This window comes from Nipponia nippon, unplaced genomic scaffold (assembly GCF_047370975.1).
Source record: "Nipponia nippon isolate SJK-2023a ecotype South Korea unplaced genomic scaffold, ASM4737097v1 scaffold_6, whole genome shotgun sequence".
Classification (NCBI taxonomy): domain Eukaryota; kingdom Metazoa; phylum Chordata; class Aves; order Pelecaniformes; family Threskiornithidae; genus Nipponia; species Nipponia nippon.
In genome coordinates, this window is record NW_028262380.1 from 3183363 (window position 1) to 3192610 (window position 9248).

Below are 9248 nucleotides of genomic sequence, written 5' to 3' on the forward strand. Positions count from 1 at the left end.
GTTAGGGAGTAGCCCAGTGGTTCCAGGAGCTTCCAAGGTTGTAAGGAATTATCCTGTGAGGAAGTCAAAGGTACAGACATGGGGCCTCTGTCCTGTTGTCCATCAGGACAACCTCTTTGCAGCCCTTGGGCTTCTTCAAATCTTGCAGCCTGCAATGCTTCCTTTGTCTTAAGGACTCTCTGCCTTTTCTCCTAAAACGCACTGATAATGAGACCATTGGTGAGGACTGTAATGGCTGGGAAGAGATTTCTATTCTCAGCACCGACCTCTTGCATAAAATTGTGGAAAAGTGTTCCCACTTGCTTTCCTTCTCTCTTCTCCTCTTGTTAAAGTAGAGACAATTTAGAGTCGCAATATTTGTAAATGATTTAGTCCTGTGCTGTGCTAAAGCCACTAAAATAATCATTGGTTCTCCCTCAGATTAGGACTTCATGCCAATGGGGATTTGGACGTGGGGTAGGCTGGTCTTTTGAACTCCTTATTGTAGGTCTTATCCTCCCCCCACTCCTTCCCTCTGCGGGAAAATGCAATAATTCACCTGCCCTCATTTCTGGATATATTCTCAGGCACTGAAAAGCTTGACCACTCACTGTTAATCAATAGAGTTGGAGTGTAGCCATCAGCCTATTACTGTTTCAAGCTTCTTCAAAGCAAAAAAATGTCTGGAAAAATGAAAGGCAGAAATGAAATACATACATTTCTCTGGTAATATTTCAGAGGCAAGGGCACAGCGGTAGCTTTCTTTTTTAAGCGTGTACCCTATATATAAAATATATTTGAGGGATTTGGAGAATGAAGAAAAATTAAAATAATTAAGGAGCTGACAGAATTGATTAAAGAGTCCGAGGAAAGAGGCAAAGAATTCAACATGTTCAGTGTGGTGGAGCATGTCTGGCAGGGATGCGAGCGCTGTCTGGAAGTGATCTGAGCATGGCAGCGTGAGTCCCCATCTAACCAACCCCTGGCTCTGCTCCAGGGAGCTGCTGGGCCAACATGCTTGCACCTGCACCTGGGGCTGCTCTGAACTGGTGGGAAACCAGGCTTGGCCGCAGTGGCCTCCTGAGGGTGCCAAGTCCTGTCGTAAGGAGTGCTGTGGTCCAGGGGTTAGAGCTTTCCAAAATGAAAGTCAATCCAGGGCTCAAGATTGAGTTCTGGTCCCTCAGGGAGGTCTTCAGATGTCATGTGTAGACACTCTCTGTGCAGACAAGATCTCTTGGAGCAGTCAAAGCAAAAGGATGTAAAATTCCTAACAACTGTTTGAAATACAGTTGAAAGAGGGAGCAGTTTTCATTGGCACGATGGGATCTTAGCGTGCCTGACCTGTGACCAGAGCTGGCCAAACCTGTACCATTTCACTTTCCTCCAGGGGACATCAAACCTTCACCTGGAGGGACATCAGCAAGAGATAGAAGCTGAGAGAGCTTGGACTAGGGAAGTCAGGGATGTGTAAAACCTCTCCATAAGTAGCCATTGCAGCAGGGTGGTTATTTTAAGAAGCGCGGCAGTTACTGTAAGCACGTCTGTGCTCAAGTCAGCAGATGGAGGATGCATAATTTAAAACATGAGTGACCAGACTAAGGTTTTTCCATCTGCCTTTCAAGTGCGGCAGTAGGACGAATCTGCTCACATCAGATAAGACCCATCCAGTGGCTTTGCTTCTGACTGGCAAGCTGTGCAAGCCCAGACCTTCAGAGGTTTTGTCCCCCTCTCTGAAAAAGGACAATCTTCTCTTCGCCATTTCATGCACCTCTTCATTCATTTCAGTAGTAAGAATCCTAACTCACCATCAGGAGCCCCGTCCTGTTTGGATTAGGAGCCCAGCAAAAAAGCATTTGATGTTTCCCAGGGAGCAACTTTACTCTGCACCTCCACTCTGATACTCAAGAGTCCTTCACAGAAGCTAACTTAATTTCAGTGTAGTTAACCAGTCCTTTCTCTTCTGCAAAAGCTAATGCAGTTACACGCTTTTCACTGCAGATGAGCATGCACTTTATTGCACATGAACCATTCAGATGAAATTTGACCTGGGAGATGGCTGGACATCTTTCACTGAAATGCTTGGATTTTTTTCCCATGGCAAATGCTGGTTTACATCAAAGAAAGCTTACATTTAAAAGCTTCCAGAGAAAATAAACTTGCAATGATGTTTTAATGAGGAATATTTTATGTGGAAGACATTTAAACACACAACTTAGGAGATCCCAAAGCTCTGTTTATGTGTGTTTTTTATATGCCTTTTGGGTTATTTAATGACACAACATGCCACTGAATCAAAACCTCCAAATGCACTGATAACGTCCACACTGTGCTATGCTGTGTGCTAGCACCAGACCCCAAACAAGCCAGCTAAGACCAGAGCTCCTCTGCAGCAATGCTGCAAAGACAGAAAAGCTCCAGGCCCCAAGAACTTCTCACCTAATGGGAGAAACGGCGAGACAGAGCAATGGATGTGGAGTGGACCTGGAAAAGAAAGCTCGCAGGTTCTCCATCCTTGGAGGTTTTTAAGACTGGGACAGACAAAGCCCTTATCAACATGACCCAGCATTGGGGATAATCCTGCTTTAAGTAGGAGGTTAGGTTCAAGACTTCCAGAAGTCCCATTCATCCATCATCCCTTCGAATGTCTCCAGACCCTCTTTCTGCTCAATCTAATAAGCATTTGGACACCAAAGATGCCATTTCTGCAGTGATGAGTTTCACACGCCTAACTTCGGGTGGGATTTTTGCTCACCTCCCTTAGCAAGATCAGCCCACGTTCTCCTTTATTCGCAATGTCTGCCTCTGTGCTTTTCCTCTAATGTGATTAGGAGTAGCACCCTGCAAGCTGGCTGCCAGGTACCCATTGGCAAGCTGCCTAGAAAGCAAAAAATTGGGGTGGAAAAGTGGATTTTCCAGTGGCGAGAGCTAACTGCACACTTTAAAATGCTTGCATGGTTGAAATATCTGTGGCATAAGAGATTCAAAGAGATTCCTCCTCCTCCTCACCCTGCTGCAAGGATGTATTTTTCATTAAGTGGGTTTATGAAGGTCGTTGCTCACTCCAGATCAGTTTGGCCACTTGAAAGCTGCCATAGGCTATGATCCTTCTTATGCCTTTTGCAGCTACTCAGCCATCTGGACAGCCCAAAAGAGGCATCTGTTCACTCTGGTTTCTTGCTGGGATGGAGATGCTCCTCTGTGAGCTGAGAGCCAGAGGAGTTTGTCCTGTAATTTTGACTCCACAGCATGATCAGTCAAAACTAGCATCATGTGAAAGATTTGGTCACTAACAGGATGCACTGTTGAAAGTGCCCTGGCAAAGTCTGAAGTTTCCTCCTGAAGTTAAAAGCGTGGGCAGGGGCAGAGATATCAGAAAATGCGTTGCCAGCAAGTGGAGAAGGACTGAGGAGAGCAACAGCATCCTGAGAGCAGAACTGCTGTCATGGGTCTAAAGGATTTCCCAAGAAGATGATCCCATGGGCTTATATGAACTGCACATGGCTGGGATTGAAATGGGGCAGAAGGAGGAAAGGCACCTACTTTAGTGAAGACAGGTGACCGTAAGAGAAGCTTGTGAGATAGTAGTGTTCACCACGAGAGATATGCAGAGCTGCCAGAACTTTGTCTGTAGCATCTGCTCAGAAGTAGGACCAATTCTTAGACCCTCCTTTGTAGTTTTTTTCAATTTCTGATCCCTGCTCCCAGAGAGGACCTTAAATATTCACAGCAAGTTCCAAGCATTTTCCCAGCCTTTAGTGCTTCCTAACAACCAAACTAAATCCTTCTTTTTCTTTTTTTTTCTGTTCTGTCCTGCCCTTCCTTAGTGGATGTCAAGAGCATTCAGTCAGTCCTACATGTCACAATGCTTTAGCTACTGGAAAGCTGATCTTTTCCTTACATTCTGGTCCTCTACCTTCTAAAATAAGTTAGCCCAGTTCATTTTAACCTTCCTCATGCTTTGTGCTCTCTGGATGTATTAGTCTTCTTCCCACTTGGACACACTGTCCAATTTCTTGAGATCCATTTCAATGGAAGGGACCCAAGTCTGGACACCAAACTGCATCCAAGACCAGTCCAGTGTGAAGCCCGTGGCAGTCCTCCATGTCCCATAGCAGAGGTCACTTGCATCCACCCTGCAAGAGAAGAAGCCAACAGATGCCAGTCCAAATGTCTCCACCATTTGGCCTGGAGATTGAGAAGGAGGATTTTGCCACAGTCCTCCTGGATTGTTTTACCAGCAGATGTCCAGATAATTTAAAGTGTACATCAGCACTGCCAGTAACTTAGGAGAGGACTGGTGGACCAGAGGACCACCCTCCAGCATGGCTGGTCTTACCAGCTACCTGATCTAGAGGTCCAAGAATTGCTGAAATGCCCAATGATCCCATTTTCTCTAGGTCTTGCCTTTGGTTGCTTCTGTTAAATGTTTGAGACAATCTTCTCCTGTCACAGTGGCTGAGTTGCTAGCAGGGTTTATTTCCACTTTTATCTTCATCCACCTCTCTTCTTCTGAGCCATGGACCAAGTATGTGCATCTTCGTGTATAAAATCAGAGCTCATCTTCTTTCAACTTGCTGAAAAAAGTACAGCTGCCTCAGCAACCCCTTCCTGCCTCCAGGCCATAATGCTGGGGAGCAGAAATGTGAAAAAAAGGATCAAGAGACAAGAAAAGGGAGTTTTACCATCATAGCTGTCAATACACTTAAGGAGCACACGTTTGCTTTCACTGGGCTTGATTTCAGCGTATGTTCTCCTAATTACCCAGTGCTGGGACCTCGTGGTGTGTTTGAGTGTGGGGATTGCACTTGATGGAGCTGAGTCAGCTCGTTGGGCTTCCTAGCTAAAGCTGCTTGAAAATGTATTTCCTGAAGTGGTTTCCCTTTGGGAATGGTTTGGATTCATCACTGTTTCAGGGCAAATTCTGCGGATGTGTGTTGTGGGGAGGGTAATCAAAAAAGGATGGCTTTCCCCTGGAAATGTTTGGCCCTATAAAATGAAATGAGGGACAACCCCTGCTTTACTTGCTTCTGGGTTTTATCATACTCATTTGATGCCAGAATTATTATATTAGGGTACATCTGATAGTGGTAGCTAGGCACTATCAGAATAAAATAGCTCAAAGGCATTTCCAAACTGGCCTCTCCCCAGGACATTCATTCCACAGGGAAATTTTTACTTTTCATCCTTCCACAGCAAAACTTTGCTCTGAACTTCCAGCGAAAAATTGCAATCTCCACCCTGCGCTGCCACCGACCCTCAGAAGAGCAGCGAAGGGGAAGGGATGCTCAGCAGCTCCCGAAACCAATGCGTAGCAGAGTCATCTCTCCCTTGCATGCCCGAGGCGCTGCAAGCTCTCTGCAGGCACAACAGCACCTGGCTCCTGCAACAGATTCCCTGCCCTGCGGCACTTTGCTGTCTTGCAAGGGGAGAGTTTTTCCTAAAGAAGGACATTTTTCCTTTCCCTGGCAATATTTACAGCAGAGAGAACGAGCCGAATGCAGAAGAGGCCTGGGGAGAATTGCATAATGGGGGTGAGACTTCTCCTGCCCTTACTTCATCTCATGCCCTGGGGATTCCTACATCTCTGGGAGCCTGGGACCACAGAGGCAAAGCAAGCCAGAGCTTACTGAACTCATTTAAGAAACTGAATCATTTCCCTTTTCTCAGTAGCATTGCCTCCTCTGGCAACCTTACACAGGATCTGAACTGCCCTGCTCTGTACCTTTAGCATCGCTACACATGACCCAAATCTCTTCCAAGGCTGCATCCCAGCTCACCTATCCTTGGTCCAAGGCAGGCAGACCAGCTCAGCACCACACCGTCATGTCCCAGTTCCTCTTCTCACCAGCCTGAGTCCATGCAGTTCTCACAGAGGCTTCACAACCTTCTTCCCCCTCCCAGATGTCCATGCTGGACAGCACTGGCCATTTTGCAAGGTGACCCGTGTCCTGTCATGGGCATTCCCAGAGCAAGGGAGAAAGAGGCTGCAGGGCTTGAGGGCAGCTGTGGTGGCTTCTTCCCATCACGGGAGCTAATGGGATCAACTCCCCCATCACATTACAATGCCCGAGTGGTGACTGCAGCTCCCTCCTGAAGCCCTCTTACACACACACACGCATGCACCTTCCTCATCTCTTAAATTCTGCACGCCTTTCCCTTGCACTCAAAAACCCTTAAAGAAATCCTCCTTTCTCCTCAATCTCTTTTCCACCCTATAACAAACTAAAACAGCTGTGCAAAATGCATTCCTGGTGCTATAATGACTGCAGATACTCAAGTCTTGGGGGCTTTAGTGGGGCTGTTTGATTGCCACATCTGCCTTTCATGGCACACTAAAAACACAGGAGTGCCGGCAATGAATCGTGTGCGCAGCGTGACGCTGGATGGGGCACGAATTGTCAAGCAGCACATCACAGGCGCAGGCATTGATGAATTTGGAGAGAGAAGCTGCTTTAGCTCGCTGTTGGGTCTGGGGTTTCCATCTGTGCTCCCATGCCACATGTGGGTATGTTGTTATAGCCCCCCTGAGAAGCATCATCTGTTGGGATGTGGTGGGACAGTGGGACTTGGGGGTTCGAAGGGCTGGAGGCCCCTTTTAGCTGCAGACAGCTCATACATGAGCAGGCAGCAAAGCCTCCCCTCGCACAGGAGTGTCCCAAACACTTGGGTACAGGATAACTCATCCCTGCCTTCATCTTAAAAACCCTTAACTCTGGAGGAGGTTTAGCCTGGGGAGGCTTTGAGTTTTTTCCCCTCTTTTAGCACACTGAAGTCAAGTAGGTCGCCATCCTGGAAAGGCAGCTTAAAAAAACCAAAATCTTTCTAATTTTCTTCCTGGATTTCTATGCCTCCAGAGAAAGGGCTTCTTTGTGACTTGTGGTCAATTTAAAAAGCTCTTCAACAGGACCTTGACTTTCCCAATTACCTACTGTTCTACCATAGCAGCTCTGTTGAACTCCTTGCTCTCTCCAGACCTTGCCCTGGGGTATGTTCACCACTTGTTTGATTCAAGGCTCTCTGTATTTGCCTTGCGCATGATTTGCCAAATGCTGGACTGAGAGACACCTTGAATGGGACTATTGTACTCATGAGATTTCACTCAAAAACATACATTTTTGAAGGCTGGCATGAACTCAAAATGTGGTATATAGCATCAAATCATGGCTGAGCTCTTGGTAGGAAAGGTCTTCTCCAAGCCAAAGTTATTATGTGGAATAACGAACCCAAAGCAAAGCAAGCTGTGGACTCGTAGGCACTGACTGGTCGTGGGTATAAGCAATGATCCAGATGTGTGCGCTCAGACCAGCGCACACCTTGTTTCCTCTTTCAAAAAGAAATGAGGACATGAAGGTTGGGTGAAATCTCCATCCGTCTGTCCTAGAACTTTTGAACCTGGTGGACCACCAAGTTTTCAACAAAATACCTCAGACAAGTAAAAGGGCCTTAGAGACGACAGCGTCCTGGGACGTGGCAGGCACAGTGGCTGGTGGAGAAAAACCCACTTTATCCCTCAGCTCGTGTCTGCTCTAACAGGATTAACCACTGATAAAATGTGGTTCTTGCTGTTTTGAGTTAGTTATAAGTAGCAGTTGCTGCAGGGAGGGAAGCAACGCTGGGGAAGTGGCATCTTGTGAAACGTGCAGAGATTTTAAATTTCTCTTTATCCTCCAAGTGGCAAAGGATGAATCAGTTTTTTTTGGGGGGGGATTGCTTTTAAAGGGGAAAGGGTGTGTGGTTCTCCCCCAGCAGCAGGGGCCTGGGGAGAGGGAGGCAGGTTCAAATCCCTCAGCAGAATTTAACTTCTTCAGCAAAAAAAAAATCCAAATTTTGCCTGAATCCAAGCAGGACCAAGTAAGATAATTCAGACCATTACAAATTCTCCTCGGAAGCTCTTTCTGCAAAGCTGCTTTCATTTCCAAACTACTTTGGAGATACGAGAGTACCAGGAGGATATTTTCAGCCTAACATGAAAGCACCATTTTTTTCAATCAGAGAAAAATTATTTGATTGGGATTTTTTTCTCTTTTCTGTGCACTACCCAAGGAACGTGCTGTCATTTTGTCCCCATGCCAAACCTTCCGTATTTACATGTATACCCTGGAGGGGATTGACTAAGCTTTCCATTACTCCACAGCATCTTGGCTCCTGCACAAAACCACTACAAGGTTGGGAGGACTAAAAATATATAAGGTTATACCAAATGGGGGCAGAGAAGTTGCTGTCAACTAAAGGTGACTCTGTTTTCCACCCTAATCTTGCTAAATAAATTAATCAATATTAGTTTTGCTATTTTGAGTGGATCCCAGGAAGGATTCTTCCTAGATCTGGGAAGTTATGACCCGCTCCAGCACTGCTGCAAATAAATGACCTACGCTTCAAAATATATTTATTATTATCACTTGACCCTTTTTGTGCCTGGAAAGCATCCCACCAGGTCCTGAACTCTGCTGCTTCCTGGCAGAAAAACTTCAATATGAGTTGTAATAAACACAATTCATTTTGGCTTCATTGTATTTCTAAGACAGACACAAACAACATAAACTCAGGTATAAAACCCCAGGATATCCGAGACAGACAAAATAGAAAAGCACCACATGTGGCAAATACAGTCTGACAGCTACAAAATAAATAATTCCTGGCTATCAAGGAATCGGAGCAGAAATCAAGCTATAGCCAGAATCTCTGGCGTGTAAAGAAAAGGACTTACAAAGCTCGGGAAGGGAGTTTATCACCATGTTGCACATTTTCCATCTTTGCTGTCAGATGAAGAAAACTACCATCCACAACCATCCCAGGGTGTCCTAGGCTGAGATAACTTTTATGCAATTTCCCTGCCATGGCAGTAACAGCTGTTCTGCATCTCCTCTTCTTAATCTGGCTGACACAACGAGAGACCAAGTGCCTTTAATTAACAAGGAGGGAATAGGATGAATTAAACCTTTAGGTCTGAGTCATTAACAATTGAAAGCATTTAGACAAGTCTTTTTCCCTGCAGCATGGTGTTATTATTAATTATAATGATCAAGCAGGCAGATATTCCTCAGGATCCGTAGCAAGGTATTAAATATTGCAGGGGAATAAGCGTGCACTTTCAATCCACAAGAAAGGCTTAAAATGACACTGGTCCCTTTAGGGGGGCATCGATGCGCATGCTCCCAACCTTTGCCAATCCCTCTGGCTGCTGGGGAGGAGGAGCCCTGCTCCCACAGATCCCACGGCCAGCAAAACACACAGATATTGTGCTCCATGATTAATCAGTGTGTCAAGGA

The 9248-nt window shown here is 45.9% G+C and overlaps 1 long non-coding RNA gene across 1 annotated transcript; it reads right to left on the bottom strand.

Annotated features, from left to right (window-relative positions):
- Positions 1–357: 357 nt before the first annotated feature.
- LOC148051324 (uncharacterized) lies at positions 358–8763 on the bottom strand. The gene is made up of 3 exons (XR_015699779.1): positions 8687–8763; positions 4323–4606; positions 358–4112 (listed from the first exon to the last, which is right to left on the bottom strand). It is a non-coding gene; the product is annotated as an uncharacterized LOC148051324 (long non-coding RNA).
- Positions 8764–9248: the final 485 nt, after the last annotated feature.